Source organism: Bos grunniens, chromosome X (assembly GCF_055505025.1).
Source record: "Bos grunniens cultivar Pamir isolate PY7600 chromosome X, Bosgru_T2T1.0, whole genome shotgun sequence".
NCBI classification, from domain to species: domain Eukaryota; kingdom Metazoa; phylum Chordata; class Mammalia; order Artiodactyla; family Bovidae; genus Bos; species Bos grunniens.
The window spans coordinates 7,791,422-7,813,481 of NC_141194.1; the positions used below are offsets into that span (position 1 = coordinate 7,791,422).

Genomic DNA, 22,060 nt, shown 5'->3' on the forward strand with positions numbered 1-22,060 from the left:
TTTTTGTAGAGGAACTTTATCATTTATGGCACACACACACACACACAAAAAACCAAAAAAACCCTTCTCTAGTAGAGGTGAAGGGGCTGTTTGAGCAGATGATTAATCTGTATTTAACCACTTTGTTGTTCTATTCCTTCTCTGGCCTTATCACCTTTCCTTTTATCAAATCCTTTTAAAAGCATGTTTGGGATGGAAGAATTTACCTGTATATGTATGGAGCTCTTTATGGATTTGAAGACACTTCCATGCCATTACCACTTCAGATGCTCCACAGAGTAACGTGATAATATAACTGAGTGTGTCAACCTTTTCTCTAAAGGGCGAGATGGTAAATATTTTTAGCTCTGTGGGCCATAATCTCCATTGTGACTGTTTAGTTCTGTATTGAAGTGTGAGTAGCTATTTACAATGCATGAGAGTAAGCAAGGCTGTGTTCTAATAAAGCTTTATTTACAAAAATAGGCAGTGGGCTGGAATTTGCAGATGGTTGGTCTAGACTGGTGCTATTTAAAGCGTGTTCTGTGGGCAGCATTACCAGGGTCACCTGGGAGGTTCTTAGCAGTGGAGAACCCGGGTCCCAGACCTCTTGAGTCAGAATCTGCTTTTTAACAAGACTCAGGTGAGCATCAATGAGTCAAATGTTGTAGGGTTATTAAAGGAATGATTCGATTTTCCTCCCTCATTCCTCCTAAAGTCAACTGGGATTCATCCATCTTCCCCACTCCTATCACATCATATAATATCTCAGATTAGGTTTTTTGATACCTTCTGGGCATTAGGACCATCTCATTTATAGCTTTTAAGAGGTCTGGGCCAAATCTAAATGGGTACTTTGATGGAAAAAGCATTTCAAAGGAGCTCAGCTTTCCCCTTGCACCTGGTCAGCTGCGAGACCTTCACAAAGAAATGGCACAAGGTCCCTGCCCCTCACGCCCATCTTGAGCATTGCCCTTCTCCCCCACCGCAACCAGCAGGAAGAGGGAGGGAGGTGAGAGAGCGAAGCCTTCTGCTGGTCTGATGCTCTCGCCATGTGGTGTTGGGGTCCTGTTTGCACAGCCACCCCAAAGTGTGCTCTTTCTCGTGTGCAGTGCTGTTGTGGGGGTGTGGGGCTTCTGCTCCTGTGGGACCTCAGACACTTCATGGTTTCATGACTGCATTGTGGCAGGCATGTCCTGGGGCAGGTCCCTCTGGCCTAGCTCCCTTCAGCATCACCCTCTTGGCTTTAAGAAGACACAGCCCTTCTAATAAGCAGCGATGTTTAAAAGCAACTGACTGTATGAGGATCTTTTACTTTTATCTAGTTTGTTTCACTTTTTCTATTTCATATTCAGTGCTCCCATTTCATTTAGTTTCTGTTTTCCAGTTTCTCCATCTCTTTTTTAGATGTTCTTTCTCAAGCCTTTATTGAGCTTAGTAGACAAGCTTTTGTATACATATATATGAGTAATATGTGTAATATATATTTTAGAAAACTTATGAATTTTTGCCTAAATAAAAAAGTTATGGCATTTTGCTTCCAGTTGTTTGACTTAGGGTGAATAGAATGCTAGGTTTCTAATTAAAAAAAAAATAGATATGAAACAAGCAACAAAGGTTTACTGGGGAACGATAGTCAATATCTTATGACAACATATAATGGAAAATAATTTCAAAAATAATATATGCGTGTATATATAGCTGAATCACACAAGAAAGAATTCTACTTTTTGAAGCTTAGTAATGTTTATCTTTTTGCCAATTTTTCTAAATGTCCCATGGAAATCTAATAACAGTGTATGAAATACAAAATTTTAAATATATTTGTGTAAGCTATAAGGTTAATATAAATTAATATAAATATAAATCTATTATATTAAAATAATGACATCATTCAAGATGCTCCTATTATTTTTTCTGCACTTGATAAAATATTCTTAGAAAATATTAATATGTCTCACTATGATTATATGTTTTTTTCTTTTCCCTTTTATTTCTTCTGATTTTTGCTTTATGTAGTTTTGTTTCTTTGTTAGGTGTCTAATGGTTTCTGTGAATTGTACCTTTTATCATTAAAAATATTCATCTTTGTTTCATTTAAAAAAAAAAAGACACAGCACTGCCTAGCTCTGGACATGGGATCTGGGCCCGTCTTGCCCTGTGACTTCTCCCCTCCTCCTCAAATTTGCCCTGCAAGGGCAGAGTCAGGTGCCAATCTCCTGGGCCCAAATGCTGGGACACAGGAAAGATCAGAGTCCTTGAGGCTGGCTTCTACCCTGGCAGGAGGTGATGAGCATTTGGGTGGGTCTCCCAAAGGGCAGGAGAACTGACTCCTGACCCTCTCCTTCTCTCCGTGCCGGGGCTCCCCTCATTGGTATGCAGATGGTGGGCAGTAAGGGTCACATCCTTACTGTTTGGAGCCATTTAACAAATCCGTCATGGACAACAGGCTTACAGAATCCCTCGTCTTCAACTTCAGGTTCCAGACAAGGATGTGCCCCCACAACAGCTGGTTGAAGCGAGTTATTTCCAGTGCCTTCACACAGAGCAGGACAGTGGTACTCAGTGAAGCTAATTGATCATCACAGAGTCCCTTCATTGGTCAGTGGTGTGCTAATGATCCACAGCTCTCATGCCAAGCCTGGGCTCTCCCCTTCCCAAAGCTGATCTCAGAAATAACTTCCTTCCAGTCGTTCATTTCACATAGAAGTGAGTGAACTCAAAGGTCAAAGCCAAGTTGCTTGATTTCCGGCTGAGAACCTTTGCCATCACACCATCTTTCCATCTGGTTGTGGGGGGTTAGAGGTGCGGGAGAGTAGGAGTAAAGAAAATCCTGCCTTTCAAATAACCTTTCTGAGAAACCAGAGATGAGTTGAAGGGGGAAAATGGTAACCATGTGAAAAACGTAGGTTTCTATATAGAATACATTAAATGATTGCAGTTCTGTTTAAGAAACATACATGAGTGTGGAAATACCCAGAATGGCGTCACGTGTTATGATACTGGTGTGTGTCCAGGGTTCGATTGGGAGCTCTCCTATGTGTCCATCTGGATGATGCCCTTCTTAGTGTTGGAAGTTTACTTTCATAATAATCAGACACATTTTGACCAAATACAGAAAGTGGGGCTTTTTGTTTTTAGTTGGGGTTCTATTAACTTTGCGTTCTGATTTCAGCATCAGCCTGGAGAACGAGAGCAGTAACCAGCCTTTGGAATTCCGGCAAAGTTTCTTCCCTGGGATCCATTGTCTCTGTCACGTGAAAATGACAACAGTAAGTTGGATACAATATAACTTTGGGGCAAAACAACTTATTAAACAAAATCATTTCGGGAGAAAAATCCCTGAGTATGTTTGGGGGAACACAGTGTTGATATTGCTTCTGCGACTGGCAGGGTGTCAGGGTCGGAATCTTCTGTGTGTATGTAACTCAGCTGCTGGGAGCCTGATCTGCCTGGAATTCACTTTTGATTGGCAGAGGCCAAGGTTTCCACTGGGAAGTTTATTGATTTATTTCTTGGTTTCCTGGTGTTGGTTTGACAATCATGAGCTCAGTCCAAAAACCACAAACTCGGTTCCAGTTGCCATACTGAAGGCATTTAGATGACAATCCAAATTGGTCGTGAGAACTTTGACATGGGTGGGTCCATGTAGTATCGAGGGGCAAATACATCCATCTCATTACCAGTTCCCAGAGTTCTTCTGCGTGTGTCCTCGCCACTCCCCACTTATTCTTCACTGTATCTTCATTGCAGCTGGTGAAAATCACCCTTCCCCTTCCAGCTCCTCCACAAAATCATCACGGATAGTTCTTTCAACCTTCCATCTTCAGGAGGAAGTAGTTCTTTATGGTTCTTTTTTCCTTTCGTGTGTGTGTTTTGGCATGTCTTTACTTCACTTATGTATCAGTGATGCAATAGTGATATATGAGAGCTCAAATTAATGCATACTTGCGATTATTAGCGTTTCTTTTTTGGGGTGGTTTAATTTTCATTGGAATATAGTTGCTTTACAGTGTTTTAATTTCTGTGCACAGTGAGTGAATCACCTTTATGTATTGACACTTGGACTTGGGGCTGTTTACTTGCAGCATGTTTACCCTCTGTGATGTCAACTCCTTGAGTTTGGAACTGTTTTTTTAAATTAAATTTATTATTTTTATTTATTTATTTTATTTTATTTTTTTAATCTTATTTTATTTTTAAACTTTACAATATTGTATTAGTTTTGCCAAACATCGAAATGAATCTGCCACAGGTATACCCGTGCTCCCCATCCTGAACCCTCCTCCCTCCCCATACCATCCCTCTGGGTCATCCCAGTGCACCAGCCCCAAGCATCCAGTATCGTGCATCAAACCTGGACTGGCGACTCATTTCATACATGATATTATACATGTTTCAATGCCATTCTCCCAAATCTCCCCACCCTCTCCCTCTCCCACAGAGTCCATAAGACTGATCTATACATCAGTGTCTCTTTTGCTGTCTCGTACACAGGGTTATTGTTACCATCTTTCTAAATTCCATATATATGTGTTAGTATACTGTATTGGTGTTTTTCTTTCTGGCTTACTTCACTCTGTATAATAGGCTCCAGTTTCATCCACCTCATTAGAACTGATTCAAATGTATTCTTTTTAATGGCTGAGTAATACTCCATTGTGTATATGTACCACAGATTTCTTATCCATTCATCTGCTGATGGGCATCTAGGTTGCTTCCATGTCCTGGCTATTATAAACAGTGCTGCGATTTATTATTTTTAAATGAAACAAAGATGAATATTTTTAATGATAAAAGGTACAATTCATAAAGAAGCTAGACATCATAAATCATTAGACACCTAACAACAAAGATACATAAAGGAAATCAGAAGAAATATAAAGGAAAAGAAAAAAATTCATGATTATAGTGACACATATTAACATTTGAAGACTGTGTTGTTAACCATTGGATTCCCCAAACAGCTTGAAACAGGGGCTGGCACGAAATACACATTCAGGAGCCTTTCTTGTACAGTCTAGTCATTGTTACTCTGCAAGTGATGCAGGCACAGAGTTGCAGAAGTTCCATAGTTCACTAGGTTTGCCCCTCTAGTAACTTCTGACTCCCTGCTTCCCACTGGCACTAACCTCAGCTGACTGGAAGCTCATCTTGATGCCTGTAGGTCACATGCTTATATCTCTGCTTCTTAATTTTTTCTGCATTATCCATTGACTTCCCATTTTGGAGGTTGAAGATTGAGTGCTGTCTCTCTTTTTTGGCCCCCCACTCCCCCCTGCACATGCACACCTCCTCTCCTCCCATCCTAGAAATAGTCATTCTATAATTTTGAGTAGGTCAAGGTTCAGAGTTGGCATGAGGTAGTGCTATTGACAATGGAGCCCTCCCAACTGTTGTTAGAACACTTAGAAGTAGTCTTTTAGTAGAAATAGTAGAAACAGGTAGAAACAGTCTTTTAGTTTTTCTGGTTGGCTTAGTTTTCTGGGCATGTATCAAATGCCTTCTGAAGTCTTACCTTGGTTTTATGTCTCTCTGCATTCATACGCTCCTTTCTGTGGTGGTGTGTATCCCTTGATTGATTGCCAAGAATGGGTGCGTGGGACATAACATTTGAGACAGTGCATGGCTGGAAAAGTCTTGACGCTCCTCTGATAGCTTTATCTGGCTATGGAATTCCCATGCCAAATGTCATTTTCCTTCAACAATTGGAAAGCATTGCTTTAGTTTCTTTCAGCTTCGATCTGGTGTCACTCTTGAGAATTTCAGTGCCACTCTGATTCGTGATCCTTTGCATCACAATGAATGCTTTTTCTTTCCTCTCAGTAGGCACTTTGACCATCTTCTCTTGGTGCTTAGTGGTCTTAAATTTCATGATGAGACGACCTGGTATGAGTCTGTTGTCAAGCATTTCCCTGGATGCATTGCAGGGAACCATTGCAAGTTGCAAAATGAAGCCTCTTGTTTCTGGAAAATTTTCTCAAATTACTTGATAATTTCCAACTTCCTGTTTTCACTGTTCTCTACTTTGTAACCCTGATTTTTTTTTTTTTTTCAATTTTGTGTTTCTGGACATTTTATGTCACCTCTCCCTCATTTTTCCTTCTTCTATTTTCCTTTGTCTTTTAAGGTGACTTTGTGGCACATTTTCTCCACTTCCCTTCCAGTACTTAAAGTATTTGATTTCTACTATAATACTCTAAATTTCTAACAGCCATTACTTTATTCTGAGGGTTCCTTTTTCATAACATCTGTCCTTGTTTCATGCATGTAATGTTTTCTGTCCTTTTCCAAGGATGACAACTTCCTTGACTTTTCCTTTCCCTTGCGTAGCTCCAAATTTCTCCCTTTTGTATTATATGCCACTTCTCCAGAATGTTTGGCAATCCTTCACTGCTGATGTATAAGAGTGGGGCGCCAAGGCTGGCAAGGAAGCTCTTTACTATAGGCTCAGTTCTAAGGCAGCTAGCCTGTTAAAACCTTTTGATGTCAGTCTCTTCAGACATTTTTTTTCTTAAATTGATAAGATTTCTCTGAGAGGACTCCTACAGTCCTATGTGGGAGAAGCACACTGAGTAGCACTGTGGGAGCTGAATGTGGGAAGCTGGCAGAAGTTACAGTGTTGGTGTCTCAGTATTGAACATATGTATGTTTATTCCATTCTCTCCAATGTGGAATCCTTTCTCTAACCTCGAGTTTCTCAACCCTGGCACTATTGACATTTGGGGCCAGATGATTCTTTATGATGAGGCTGCTCTGTGTGGTGTAGGATGTTGGACAGCATCCTTGGTTCCTACTCATTAGATACCCATAGCACCCACTCCCCCAGTTAGGACAAAGATGTCTCTACACATTGCTGAATGTCCAACTTGACCAATGGCCAAATCGCCCCAAGTTGAGAAGCACTTTCCCAGGCTGGAGACTCCCTGTTTGTCTCTTTTCTAAGAATAAACACTCATTTTGATTCTGGGTTTAGTGGACATTAGATCCTTAGTTGTTGAGAGGATCTTAGAGTTTAACTGTTTCTTAAATAAACATTCTAGGAACCCTTCTATCATTAGTTCTACATTTGTACATTTTTGGTAGAGTGTGGTCTGGGCCAGTCAATTCCTAAGCCTTTGGACATTGGAGTAATACTGGTTTTCCCTTGGCTTTCCCTATTGCTGAGTTAGTTTCCCATTTTCTTGGGCCTAATAAATCAACTAACATCACCATCTGTTGACCAGCTGCTGGAATTTTGTTCCTATTAACTCTTTTCCTTCATTGTTCAGGGTTTTTGCCTGTTTTGAATGTATTTAACTGTCATGAGACTCAAGGAAAGGATTGGAGGAAGGGGAAGAGGTGCAGATGTGTGTTAATGGGGAGCTGAACCAACCATTGTCAAGTTGTAGAAATGTTATATATAATTTTGGGGAAGGGGGCACAGGTAGGGAGCTGTCTTCTGAGAATTGGAGAAAGGAGCAGTGGCTAATAGGTGCATTCAATCCACCGTGTTTAAATCTGAGTGCCCACTCAGTGGATATTTGTTGAATGAATAGATGAATGAATGTTGGATATTGTGCATCATATTTTTGTAGTAACCCGAGGAATGTAAATTCAACTTATTTCAGTACTCCAAAGACCAACCAAAATAGTATGTTTCTACCAAATTACACTGTGGTTACAAAAAGCACTTAAAAGGGAGGTGGGCATGGGGAAGAAGCCTACTATGTACTTGACTCCTACCCTGGCTCTGTGATAATATTCAAAGGACAATTTGCTGTTTCCTTGAGGGTGTGGCTCACACCATTGTGGTATTAATCCTCTCATGTTCCATGCTTGGGTCATGAGAGTTTGTCCTTATCTGTCCTGTGTGAGAAAAGGAGAGAAGAAGAATTGAGTCTCGGGAAATATGAACATGGTGGCTGGAACACCTTGATTCCAGTGATCCTAGCCTTTCCCCATGCCCTACCCCCAACTCTTGTTAATTACAGGAAAGGTCGGGTGGTTCTTCCTAGGCCCCTCCCTTCCAGAGCTCCAAATTCTTTCCTCTCATTGGTTTACTTTCTCTTCAGACCCAGTCAGAGGCATCCGGAATGGAAGGATGAGTCTATTTACTGTGGCTCAACTGCTTTATACAATTTAGAGAGACAATTTCAGCCAGTCATAGCAGTCTTATGACTAGGTATATGGCTGACTGAATTTGTCTCCCTAAATTAGGGTTATACCAACTGGTACCACAGTTACTACTGCTGCTGCTGCTGCTGCTAAGTCGCTTCAGTCGTGTCCGACTCTGTGCGACCCCATGGACTGCAGCCCACCAGGCTCCCCAGTCCCTGGGATTCTCCAGGCAAGAACACTGGAGTGGGTTGCCATTTCCTTCTCCAATGCATGAAAGTGAAAAGTGAAAGTGAAGTTGCTCAGTCGTGTCTGACTTAGCGACCCCATGGACTGCAGCCTACCAGGCTCCTCGGTCCATGGGGTTTTCCAGGCAAGAGTACTGGAGTGGGTTGCCATTTCCTTCTCCAGGGGATCTTCCCGACCCAGGGATCGAACCTGGGTCCTCCCCCATTGTAGGCAGATGCTTTTACTGTCTGAGCCACCAGGGAAGCCCCTCTTTATGCCAAAATACAGTCACTGAATGAATCATAAATAATAGTTTGACTTGTTAACCTTATTCCAATAATAATAATAATAATAATTTGTGGGAAAATTCCTGATACACACTTTCCTCCTCTAAGATAATTGCTATTGTTCAGTGGCTAAGTCGTGTCCGACTCTTGCAACCCCATGGACTGTAACCCATCAGGCTCCTCTGTCCGTGGAATTCTCTAGGCATGAATACTGGAGTGAGTTGCCATTTCCTTCTCCAGGGGATCTTCCCAACCCAGGGATTGAACCTTGTCTCCTGCATTGGCAGGTGGGTTCTTTATCACTGAGCCACCAGGAAAGCCCCTCTAAGATTAGATGATCTCAAACAGAACTTGACACTATTAATTGTTTTTTAAAACATGTCTCACTTGACTGTAGCTTAAGTTATGAAGGTAGGTGTGACCAAATGACTTGGATTGCTTTAAAAAAAATGGGAGGAGATGCTTGAAGAGTCAGTATGTAACTTATTTACCCTTTGCCTAGCTTGTTTATTATGGAAGAATATCCAGATGGAATTTCCATCCAACTGGCTACCTAAGTGACTGCAATGAGTGTAAATCAGTGCAAACTGTTGTTGGACATATAATACAAGAAAGAGTGAGATTTTTGTTGAGTAAAGCACTAAGATTTGGGAGCTGTTTGTTGCTGTAGTATAATCTAGTCTCTACTCACTGATACAAACTTGATGGAGTTTATATAATTCAGAAGTGTTCATAATATCTTCTAGTGTCTGTGTGTGTTGTTGTTCAGTCACTAAGTTGTATCAGACTCTTTGCGACACCCCCATGGACTGCAGCACACCAGGCTTCCCTGTCTATCACCAAATCCTGGAGCTTGCTCAAACTCATGTCCATTGAGTTGGTGATGCCATGCAACCATCTCATCCTCTGTCATCCCCTTCTCCTGCCCTCAAATCTTTCCTTGCATCAGGGTCTTTTCCAGTGAGTCAGCTCTTCACATCAGGTGGCCAAAGTATTGGAGCTTCAGCTTCAGCATCATTCCTTCCAATGTGTATGTTAGAAGAAAGCAAAACTACTTTGAACCTGGGTTGGTAGTCTGGAGACCTAGCTTGGCCTCTCCTTCCCTCCATGTGTCCTCCTAAAACACCTTCTCAAAATCTTATCAGAAGATAGTTGGGAAACCATTACTAAAGATTCCCAAACAAATATCAAGAACTTTTCATGATGAAAGTTTTAGGCTTCCTTTTTATCCAGCAGCAATGGCAAAAATCCCCTCCCTACCCACTAAATAATAAGCTAAAACTAATTATAATCAGGCAAATGAAATAAAAATGAAAACAACAGGGTCTTTCCCCAGTGAATATTACCGTAATCACATACACATGAATTGGATGTGAAGGCAGCACTGTGTGCTTGCATCGCCATATGCAGCAGAACTTTGAAAACAAAGCTGCAGAGTGAAACGGGAACCAGGAGACGCCATGGTAGCTCATCCTGCTCTGGTTCTGCATTTGTCTTCTCTGCCCTCACTTAATTGCCCATCTCCAGGGCAGCATGATCCTTTAGTCCAAGGGGGCAGAAGGAGAAGGGGACGACAGAGGATGAGATGGCTGGATGGCATCACCAACTCGATGGACATGAGTTTGGGTGAACTCCAGGAGTTGGTGATGGACAGGGAGGCCTGGCGTGCTGTGATTCATGGGGTCTCAAAGAGTCGGACACGACTGGGCAACTGAACTGAAAGGTCACAATGCTTTCAAGCATCCTCAAGTGTTAGGGTGTCCTGGTCCTTTGAAAATCTGAATTAAACAATGGACTCAAGGAAAAAAAATCGCATCTGCACACTTAATATATGTATCACATGGCAGGACTTTTAAGGCCTGCCTGAACCCCAGCTTAAGAAACCCTGATCAGATGGTTCTCAGTATTTGCCCAGTATGAATTTAACCTCTTGAAAATGTGTATATTTCTTTATTGGTTCAAGATGTGTGTGAAATAGGAACACTATATTTAATAGTTTCACATATTGGTTAATGTTTCAAAAGCATCTCAAATTGTAGAATTCTTTAATTTCATATTTTCTTTATATAGGTAGAAAATAGAAAACATGTGGAATCATGTGGGATCATACAGTATTTGTCCTCTGGCGAATGACTTATTTCACTTAGCATAATACCTTCAAGGTTCATCCATGTTGTAGCCTGTGTCAGAACTTAATTTTTAAGGTTGAGTAATATTCCATTGAGGGTATAGAGCACATTTTGTTTATCTGTACATTGGTTGATAGACACTTCAGTTGCTTCCACCTTCTACATGCTGTGAATAATGCTGTTGTGAACATGGCTGTACAAATATCCAAACCCCTGCTTTCAATTCTTTCTAATATATATCCAGAAGTGGACTTGATGGAACATGTGGTAATCCTATTTTAAATTTTCTTGAGGAACTGCCACACTGCTTTCCATAGTAGCTGCACCAGTTCACATTCCCTCCAAACCCAAAAGGGTTTTTCCATATACCTGCCAACACTTACTTCCTGGTTTTTGATAATAGCCATCCTAATGACTGTGACTTTGCCAACAAAGGTCCGTCTAGTCAAGGCTATGGTTTTTCCAGTGGTCATGTATAGATGTGAGAGTTGGAATGTGAAGAAAGCTGAGCGCCAAAGAATTGATGCTTTTGAACTGTGGTGTTGGAGAAGACTCTTGAGAGTCCCTTGGACTGCAAGGAGATCCAACCAGTCCATTCTAAAGGAGATCAGTCCTGGGTGTTCTTTGGAAGGAATGATGCTGGAGCTGAAACTCCAGTACTTTGGCCACCTCATGGGAAGAGTTGACTCATTGGAAAAGACTCTGATGCTGGGAGGGATTGGGGGCAGGAGGAGAAGGGGATGACAGAGGATGAGATGGCTGGATGGCATCACTGACTCAATGGACGTGAGTCTGGGTGAACCCTGGGAGTTGGTGAGGGACAGGGAGGCCTGGCGTGCTGCGATTCATGGGGTCACAAAGAGTTGGACATGACTGAGTGACTGAACTGAACTGAACTGAATGAGTGTGAAGTGGTATCTCATGTTTTTTTCTTCTTACATTATTATCATTTTTGGTTTTGCTGGTTCTTCGTTGCCGCATGTAGGCTTTCTCTAGTTGGGGTGAGTGGAGGCTACTGTTTGTTGTGGTGTGAGCTTGTCATTGTGACTTCGTTTCTTGGAGAACACAGGTGCACAGGCTTCAGTAGTTACATGTGGGCTTCAGCAGATGCAGTTTGCAGGCTTAGTAGTTGTGGCGCACCAGGCTTTATTTGATCCAAGGCATGTAGAATCTTCCTGGACCAGGAATTGAGCCTGTGTCCCCTGCACTGACACTCTACCATCAGAGAAGTACTCATCATGGTTTTGATTTGCATTTTCTTAATGCTTAGTGAGATGAGTGCAATTGTGCAGTAGTTTGAGCATTCTTTGGCATTGCCTTTCTTTGGGATTGGAATGAAAACGGACCTTTTCCAGTCCTGTGGCCACTGCTGAGTTTTCCAAATTTGCTGGCATATTGAGTGCAGCACTTTCACAGCATCATCTTTCAGGATTTGAAATAGCTCCACTGGAATTCCATCACCTCCACTAGCTTTGTTCATAGTGATGCTTTCTAAGGCCCACTTGACTTCACATTCCAGGATGTCTGGCTCTAGGTGAGTGATCACACCATCATGATTATCTTGGTCTGGAACTCGTCTGAAGAGTCGGACAAAGAGTCGGACACGACTGAGCGACTGGACTGAACTGAACTGAATGCTTAGTGATGTTTAGTATCATTTGCATGTGCTTATTGACCATTCATTTCTTTGAGGAAATGTCTATGTCCTTCCCCATTTTTAAAATTGTTTCTTTTGTTGTTGTTGAGTTGCAGGAGTCCTTCATATATTCTGGATATTAACCCTTTATCAGATAGATGGTTTTCAAGTATTTTCTCCCATGCCATGAATTGACTTTTCACTTTGATAGTGTCCTCTGCACAAAAGTTATGAATTAAAAATTTTTTTCAATTTAATTTTATTGGAGTATAGTTGATTAACAAAGTTGTGTTTCAGGTGTACAGCAAAGTGATTCGGTTATACATATATCCATTCTGTTTTAGATTCTTTTCACATATAGATGATCACAGAATCTGTGTGCTATACAGTAGGTCTCTGTGCTCTGCAGTTCCCTGTGCTATACAGTAGGTCCTTGTTGGTTATCTATCAAGAAGTTTTGTATTTTCATGTTAATCAATTTCTTTTTTGGGTGTCCTATCCAAAACATCATTTCCTAAAGTCATGAAGCTTTTCTTCCATGTTTTCTTCTCTGACCTATAAAGTTTTTTCTCTTATGTTTAAGTCTTTGATCTATTCTGAGTTAAATTTTTGTATATGGTATGATATAAGGGTTCAGCTTCATTTTTTTGCATATGGATGTCCAATTTTTCCAAAACCATTTGTTGAAAAGTCTATCCTTTTTTCACCGAATGATCTTGGCGCTCCTTTTCGAAGTTCACTTGGCCATGTATGCAAGGATTTATTTCTGAGCTCTCTCTTCTATTCCATTAGTATATATGGTGGTCTTTATGCTGGTACCACACTATTTAGATGACTGTAACTCTAGTAAGTTTTGAAATCAGGAGGAATGGGACTTCCAAATTTGTTCTTTGTTTTGAAGATTGTTTTGGCTGTTGGAGTCCCCTGAAATTTCTTATTAATTTTAGAATGGATTTTGCTATGCTGCAAAAAATTATTGGGATTTTGATAGGGACTGCACTGAATCTGCAGATCACTTTGGATAATAGGGACATCTTAACAATATTAAGTCTTCCCAACCCATGAATGCAGGATATATTTCCATTTATTTGTGTATTCTTTAAGTTCTTCATTGTTCTGTAGTATTCAGTTTAAAAGTCTTTAATCTCCTTCATTAAGTTTAGCCTGAAGTATTTCTTTTTGCTGTTATCAGTGGAACTGTTTTTTCAGTTTCCTTTTGGATTGTTTATAGAAGATGATCTGATATTTGCATGCTGATCTTGTATTGGACAATTTTGCTGAATTTGTTTATGGTCTTAATCTGTGGGGTGGGGGGAAATATTTAGGGCTTTACATATATAAGACCATGCCATCTGTTAACAGAGGTAATGTTCTTTTTTTTCAGCTTTTATGTCTTGTATTCCTTTTTCTTGTTTAATTGCTTGTGCTAGAAGTTCCATTACTATGAATAGAATTGCATGGAAGTGGTAAAAATGGGCATCCTTGCCTTTTCTTCTGATTTTAGAGGAAACATTTCCCACCTTTCATTGTATATAATGTTCCCACCTTTCATTGTATATAATGTTGGCTGTGAGTTTTGAATATATGTCCTTTATTATGTTAAAATTATTCCTTCTATTCCTAGGTTATTTTTTTTAGCAGTTTGATCATAAGTGTGAATTGTCAAATGCTCTTTCTGCATCAGTTGAGATGATCATATGATTTTTTTTTTCATTCTTCAATGTGGTGTATTACATTGACTCCATGTTTTTAATACATAGGGTTAAAAATATTTTCAAATAGAGTCCAGGCTAAAGGAAGCTTTGATACGTGGTCTCATTGCTATGTGTCCACATAGACAAGGCCTTTTCACTTTTCCTTCTGAGAAGTCCCCTTGATTTCTAGGCTTCTATCTTTTGCTCCTCACTTGCCTTGTGGCATCCTCATGAAAATATTCTAAAGTGTAGAAATACTTATATTACTTCTTAAGAAAAATCATAGAAGGTTAAAACTGAAAATGACTTCAGAGTTTGTCTACCTGCCACAAGGATACAGAGCTTGCTGTTAAAAAATGCCATTGAAGTATATTTCAACAGTCCAGGTTTCATATTTCATTGCATGTTTAAGGCTTGGTACATGCATAAGAACAGAGAAAAGTGATTATGTATATGGGACTAGCTATGAGTAGATTAAAAACTATTCTGCTTCAACTAGAAATGTCTTCTTCCCAGTTTTACTTTTGTGAAATCTATTTTATTGGTGTATGCTAATCAAAAAAAGACAATTTATCAAAAAGTTTCACTTATCTCAGTGAATCCTTCGAAACAATTCAGTGAGGTAGATATTATAATTCCCAATAGACATATACAGGCCAAAAGTGATTACCAAATAGTGGTCAAAAAGACATGTGGAGAATTCTAGAAAGGATAAGATTACAACTTGGGAAAGGAGTTAAAAGTGTAAGTTACATTGTACAGAATATGAGGATTAAACACTTAAATGCAAACAAAAATTTTAAAAGGGATTTATTAGTATTAGCATTGTAATAAAAAGAACCATGTGAAGACATGACCTTAAATAGAAAAATCATCCTGGCTCTATTACTAAATGAGCCTGGAAACTTAACTGCTGGGTCATTCACTGAAGTCCTTACTATGTACTCTGATTTCCCAGATTTGGGCTCCTAATTCCATTTTCCATTAGAAGTGGTTTGTGAGTATTGGATTTTATATTTTACTGGAGAGAGAAGCAAGGTGGATATGAAATACTTACAAAAAAAGGTGAGTCTATGGAAGGCTCAATCCACGATGAATACTGGAAAAGTGAATAATTAATATTAAGTGCCCAAAGGAAATCATAATAAAATGAAAGATGACAAGCATGGCAAATATTCCATTCTGTATTTTATTCCCTGAGGGCATATTGATTCAAAAAGGTGCTGGTAAATAAGCTACTGAAATGCTTGAGGCTCCCTCTATCCTCATCAAGAAAACAGAAATGAAAGGATTTATGGTGACTGAGCCAGGATGAGGTTGCCAGCACAGAAGAGATGGACACCAGGGAGATTGTCTGAAAATGGAAGAATTTTGCTGGTATGTCAGTGCTGTTAGGGAGAGGTGAGTTTTTCTTTTCAGCATCCATCAGAGATCCTGCTGCAGGTAGGGTCATGAACTAGACCTTGTTGCAAGCTCACCATCAAGGTTTGCACACCTGAGTATTGGTTCTAAGCTGCAAGCTGGCCCTTGTCCCTAAACCTAGGGTTCCCACCTTTCTTTAGGGGAATATTCACATACCTTAAGGGCTTCCCTAGTGTCTCAGTGGTTTAAAAAAAATTCTGCCTCCAATGCAGGAGACAAAAGTTTGATCTCTGAGTTGGAAAGATCGCCTGGAGAAGGACATGGCAACCCACTCCAGTATTCTTTCCTGGGAAATCCCATGGACAGAGGAGCCTGGCAGGTTACAGTCCATGGGGTTGCAAAGAGTCTGCCATGACCGAGGGACTAAATAACAACAACCCATACCTTAAAGCAACAGGAATTTACTCAGGCAAGAGACCCCATTGGAATAGAGGGGTTAGAACTTTCTGGGGACATATGTACCAGGTAAAGCCCCACCCCGTGATTCCCTCCCCTCTTACTTGGTCAGAGCTGACTGTAACTACCCCTGTCAAGAAGCACACTTCTCACCAACTTAATTGCTAGGGTATCACTTTTTGCAACAGTGGAAATAATACTCCACTGAACCAGCATAAAGTATCTGGTTTCCAAAAGGAACTTTTCATACAAACTTTAAAAAATCGAAAATGAGACATTATGATTTAAGTGATGAAAGTGGAAAATTAAATCATCCTACAAGCTCCCCTCCCTAAGTCCCTAGTTTCCGGGTGTAGATACAACAATTCCACCAAATTCCGATGAGCTCCTGAAAGAGATCAGTATCATCAATAAAAGGAGTTAACTTGAAGAGAGCTATTGATATCTTGTGTTGTATTAATCAGGGAATTAACAGTGTATGAAAGGCCAGTGATTCAAAGCAAACTTATTTTTTTCTGTAATGTGCCTAAGCTAGCCATGAAGAATCACCGTTGTTTTGTGTCAAATGCAGTCTATTGCTGTAACTTCATTGGGAAGGTTGCTGAGAAGTTCCCTTGCCCAGGAAGGGAGAGCTATTAATTTGAGGCTGACTGTCCTAGACACGGACTCCAGTTCCCACACCATGCTAGGGGTTCTTTGCTGTGAAATGATGAGAAATTATATTCCCCTATGTTTGAATAGCTCACAATCTGGTTTGGGAATTGAGACACAAGAAGGTGAGGAAATAGAATGTTTCTCAGGCAATAGAGACGCTGCTCTTTCCTGTGCCCCCTCGTGGGACTACTTGCTCCCTTTTTGTTACTTCCATTACTGTTTTATGGGCGCTGTTACATGACTACTGCTTTTATGGTAGTTCTTACATGATTATTGCTCCCCTGTTACTTTGTGATGCCCTCGAGGGTGGTGACTGCACTCCACTGCCTGCGGAGCCCTGGGAACCCTGGTCTGTGCTTCCTGAGCTGAGGAATGTTCACTGACAAAAGGATGAGCCTGTGACAGGGGTTATGAGAAACCAGACGAACAGGGTATAAAATACACTTCTCTCAGATACCAGGCCACTCTTGTTCCCTAACCGCCCAGCCCCAGGTTTTCTGGGCCTATTTCTGCAGCTGTCCCATTCAGTGATCAGTTGCATTTTCAACTTCCAAATAAATGTGCCTTCACTTCAGGATGTGCCGAGTTGAGTTTCCCTTGCTTGAAACTGTTATTGAACCACATGCATTTTGGCTTGCAGAGCAGCAAGCCAAAACACCGAGACGCTGAGGTTTGCAGCAAAGAGCCAGTTCACCCTGAATGCAAGGGGCTCAGGGTATTTATGGGATAATGACTAAAGCAGCAGGGCGGTCTGAAGGGGTGGGGAAGGTGGGGGAAGGTGATTTGGAAATAGGTGGAGAGTGTCATTCTGTGCAGGTGTGACTAAGCCACAGGCCTCTGCATGTTCAAACATGGAGGTGCTTAGTGTGACTTAGCCGTGGTGTTTTTGGTCTTCTGATGTCAAGTCATGGACACTCGCGCATGCCCAGTTGGAGGGTCAGTGGTCCTATCCAGTCTTAAGCAGCTCAGCTCCAACTGGACACAGTTGATTCCCAAGTTCCTGGACAGCAACTCAGGCAGACAGCTTATTGTTTAGGCCAGCACTCCCCAGCCTTTTTGGGACCAGGGGCCAGTTTCATGGATGACAATCTTACCATGGACCAGAGTTGGGTGGGAAGTGGTTTGAGAATGATTCTGGTGCTAGTGGTAAAGAACCCGCCTGCCACTGTAGGAGACGTAGAGATGAGGGTTGGATCCCGGGGTCAGGAAGATCCCCTGGAGAGGGGCATGGCAACCCACTCCAGTATTGTTGCCTGGAGAATCCCATGGACAGAGGAGCCTGACGGGCTATAGTCCATGGGGTCACAGAGAATCAGACACGACGGAAGCGACTTAGCACACACTCATAAGGAATGAACAGCCTAGATCCCTCGCATGTGCAGTTCACAGTAGGATTCATGCTCCTATGAGAATCTAATGCCGCCAGCCATCTGACAGGAGGCGGAGCTGAGGCAGTAATACAAACAATGGGGAACGGCTGTAAATACAGATGAATCTTTGCTTGCTCGCCCACCACTCACCTCCTGCTGTGCAGCCCCGTTCCTAACAGGTCAGGTATGCTGTTTGCAGTAGGTGCTCAGTGTATGCCTGTAGGTGGAGTGAGTGCTTAGGAGGCATACTTGCTTTACTTCCTTAGCGTTGTGTTCCCTGTGATCTGTGGTCTTGCTGCTGGATTGGATTTGGAGTCTCAGACGTGGAGGGCCTTCTTGCAGTAACACTGGACAGATTGGAACCGATTTCAGGGTTTCCCTTGAATATTCTTGCCAGCTGGCACTGGACAGTGCTCGCAACCTCCAGAAAAGACCCCTAGAAACACAGTTTGTTGTTCACTCACCAAGTCATGTCCAACTCTTTGTGACCCCAATGGACTGCAGCACAGCAGATTGCTCTGTCCTCCACTATTTCCCAGAGCTTGCTCAAATTCATGTCCACTGAGTCAGTGATGCTATCCAACCATCTCATCCTCTGTCACCCCATTCTCATCCTGCCCTCAATCTTTCTCAGCATCAGGATCTTTTCCAATGAGTCAGCTCTTTGTATCAGGTGGCCAAAGTATTGGAGCTTCAGCTTCAGCCCTTCCAATGAATATTCAGGGTTGATTTCCTTTAGGATTGACTGGTTTGATTTCCTTGCAGTCCAAGGGATTCTCAATAGTCTTCTCCAACACCACAATTGGAAAGCATCAATTCTTTGGCACTCAGCCTTCTTTATGGTCCAACTCTCACATCCATACATGACTACTGGAAAGACCGTAGCTTTGAGTACATGCACCTTTGTCAGCAAAGTGATGTCTTTGGAGTCGAATGAATTGGGTTCCTTACTCACAGAGAGGGGCACTGCACACCTTGGGGCCAAGTGGGGCATCTGAGTCAGAGAAATGCCTTGTGCAGAAAGTTAACAAAGCAGGCATGAGCCTGCTATTCTTTCAGAAACCTGTTTGCCAGCCTGGTCTTTGGCCTTCATCTGGGAATCCAGTTTGGGAATGTTACTCCCGTTCCCACACTGACAAAAGTGGCATACTGTGCTTCAGCTGTCTGTGCCAGCAGTAAGGTTGATGCTGAGCACTGGTCTGTGTTCAGGGAGTCAGGAATGTCAGTACATGCTAGGCAGGAAGTGCCTGTGTAAGCAGCCCCAATAAAACCATGGGCCACTGACTGTGCGATTCCCTGGTGACGGCATGTCACAGGTGTTGACATAGCGCAGCTGATTCTGAAGGAGTTAAGCACATGCTGTGTGAGCCAGTGGGAGAGGACTCTGAAAGTTGGAGCTTGGTTTCCCCTGGACTTCACTCATCCACTTTTCCATTGGCTGATTTTGTATCTTTTCACTGTACCCAATCTCAGCCATGACTATGACTACATGCTGGGTCCTGTGAGTCTTAGTGTATCCCCAGACTTGGGAGTAGTCCTGAGAATCCCTAACATACTTTACTATGGGCTTTGACCTTAGTAAAGGTGGGCTTCCCAGGTGGCTCAGCAGTAAAGAATCTGTCTGCCAATGCAAGAGACACAGGTTTGATTGCTGGATTGGGAAGATCCCCTGGAGGAGGAAATGGAAACCTGCTACAGTATTTTTGCCTGGAGAATCCCGTGGACAGAGGAGCCTGGCGGGCTACAGTCCATAGGGTCACAAAGAGTTGGACACGACTAAAGCATGCACGTGAGGACCTGAGTGCACACTCACAGAGCCTGGAGCACTGTCGTACAAGCACACCCACAGCACAAATTGAACTGGAGGTCGGTGACCTTGGAAAGAGTATAAAGCAGCGGGACTTGGCACTGGGTGGCATGATCCAGGAAGCAGCACTCATTGTGGGAGTGGGTGTCGAGATAAACCTTAGTTGGGGGAAGGACGATGAGAACAAGGCCAAAGCTGTAATTGATAAAGAAGCAGCAATTGCTTACATAAGCCGAGAGAAGGGGAGATTTTTTTTGTTTGTGACTTGGGTAATGTTGGTGTTTTGTCGATGTTCAGATATGACTGCAGAGGACTCTTGTTTTTGTCGTGATCCATCGTGGTCACAGGGTGATCTTGACTAATGTGGCTGTTCTGTGAAACCATTCATGTTCAACAGGAGAACACCAGGGCCTGGCTGGGAGGGACTGCCAGCTCCTTGATGACAAGGAGCTCTTTTTCTTTTTCTCAACAGTAATTCAATCTGAAATAGTCTCTTCTGTAAGGCCACAGCTTTCATTTATATGGAAAAATTTTTCCATCATGATTTAGGCCTTGATAATTATAACGTCTCCAATTTCTTGTATCCGTTGAGTGAAAATCCTACTTATGGAGACAGTGACGCTGGAGGAGTTTCAACCCATAGGCTGCAGATCAAATAACTTTGCTCTCTGTAATAACTGCTCATAAGTGTCCTGCTTCCCTCTGGTCAGTTGGCTTTCTTGCATGCAGCTAAATCGAATTTCATGACTTCTGTCACTGGCACTTACTTCAACAGTCTTATGTTGAGAATACAGTCCTATGCATTTTAAGGCAGCACTGCTACCCAAGGCCATTCACAGCTCCCTTTTCCTAAAACCCAAAGTGAGGAGTGTGGCTCTAGCAATCTCTGCAGGTGGTAATTGCAAGACCTAGCACTATTTTTTTTTTTTTTTTGGCCTACAGTTGCTTTACAATGTTGTGTTAATTTCTGCTATACAATAATGTGAGTCAGTTACACATTTACATATAACCACTCTTTTTTAGATTTTCTTCCTCTTTAGGTCACCACAGATCATTGAGTTGAATTCCCTGTGCTATACAATAGGTTCTCATTAGTTATTTTATATGTAGTAGTGTATATATGTCAATTGCAATCTCCCAATTCATCTTACCACCCGCCTTGGTAACCATAAGTTTGCTCTCTACATCTGTGACTCTATTACTGCTTTGCAAATAAATTTATCTGTGCCATTTTTTTCTAGATTCTGCATTAAAGTGGTATTATATGAGATTTGGTTTTCTTTTTCTGACTTATTTCACTGTATGACCATCTGTAGGTCCATCCACATCTCTACAAATGGCACTATTTTGTTCATTTTTAATGGCTGAGTAATATTCCATCATGTACATGTGCCACATCTTCTTTATCCTCTCTTCTGTCAGTGGACATCTAGGTCATTTCCGTGTCCTGGCTATTGTAAATGGTGCTGCAGTGAACACTGGGGTGCATACATCCTTTTGAATTCTGTTTTTCTCTGGATGTAAGCCCTGGAATGGGATTAAGACCCAGCACTTTTTGACTCCAACATGCCACTCTAAGGGCCTCCAGCCCACAGCTTTGACCTTTGTTCCAGGCATAGGTGGGATTCCTCTTGCAATTCATCTTGCAAAGGAAGGAACTGCCCCTTTCTTTCTGTTCATGTGAATATTCCAACTCTCCCCAGGGCTCCTCTTTCCACCCCTGAGCCCTGGGGCAGGGCTGCAGGTGCAGTAGCTAAGAAATTATTCTACCTCCAAAAGGGGTGCTCTCCTGCAGGTGGTTGTGAGAGGGTTTTCAGGGAGCTCTGTCCCCCGGTTTGGGAAGGAATCAGGTCCAGGAGCTCCACCGCTTCCTGGATGAGAGCACATCACATTTTTAAACCTGTATCCTTCATCATGGCCTCTTTGATGTCTTCTGACATGGGGGTTGTTGAACTGATGGGGCCCCTCTCAGTGCATCTTCTGGGGGGAGAATAAAACTGCCAGAAGTCAGTGGTCCTCTGAGCTTAAGATATGGAGACCTGGTGTCTTTTCTCTGCAGTGAATTCCGGACTACTAGTTCTGGGGAAGGATCCCATGCAGTACTTAATACCAGTCATTCAGATTTCATCAGTCAGGAGTCATCGAGGACAAGATCTGAATATTAGGGAGCCTGGTTACAATTTTGACAAAGCTTCTTAATTTGTCCTGTCCAAAACAGGAGCCCCTAGTGCTTATAGCTCCTGAGCCCTGGGCATGTGACTAGTCTGTATCGAAATGTGCTGTGTTGATAAAACACACACTGGATTCCAAAGACAATAAAACCTAGAATGTAAACCATCTCATTAATAATTTCTGTATAGA

General features: G+C 42.0%; 1 long non-coding RNA gene across 8 annotated transcripts in view; it reads left to right on the top strand.

The window, feature by feature from the left end:
• LOC147339746 (uncharacterized) overlaps positions 1–22,060 on the top strand; it is a 168,233-nt gene that overhangs the window by 72,134 nt on the left and 74,039 nt on the right. For 6 of the 8 annotated variants that reach the window (XR_015158552.1, XR_015158549.1, XR_015158551.1 and 3 more), the window contains exon 2: positions 3,155–3,251. This is a non-coding gene — a long non-coding RNA (uncharacterized LOC147339746). Of the gene's footprint in view, positions 1–2,458; positions 2,581–3,154; positions 3,252–22,060 lie in introns of all 8 variants that reach the window. The other 2 variants (XR_015158553.1, XR_015158550.1) reach the window with 1 other exon arrangement.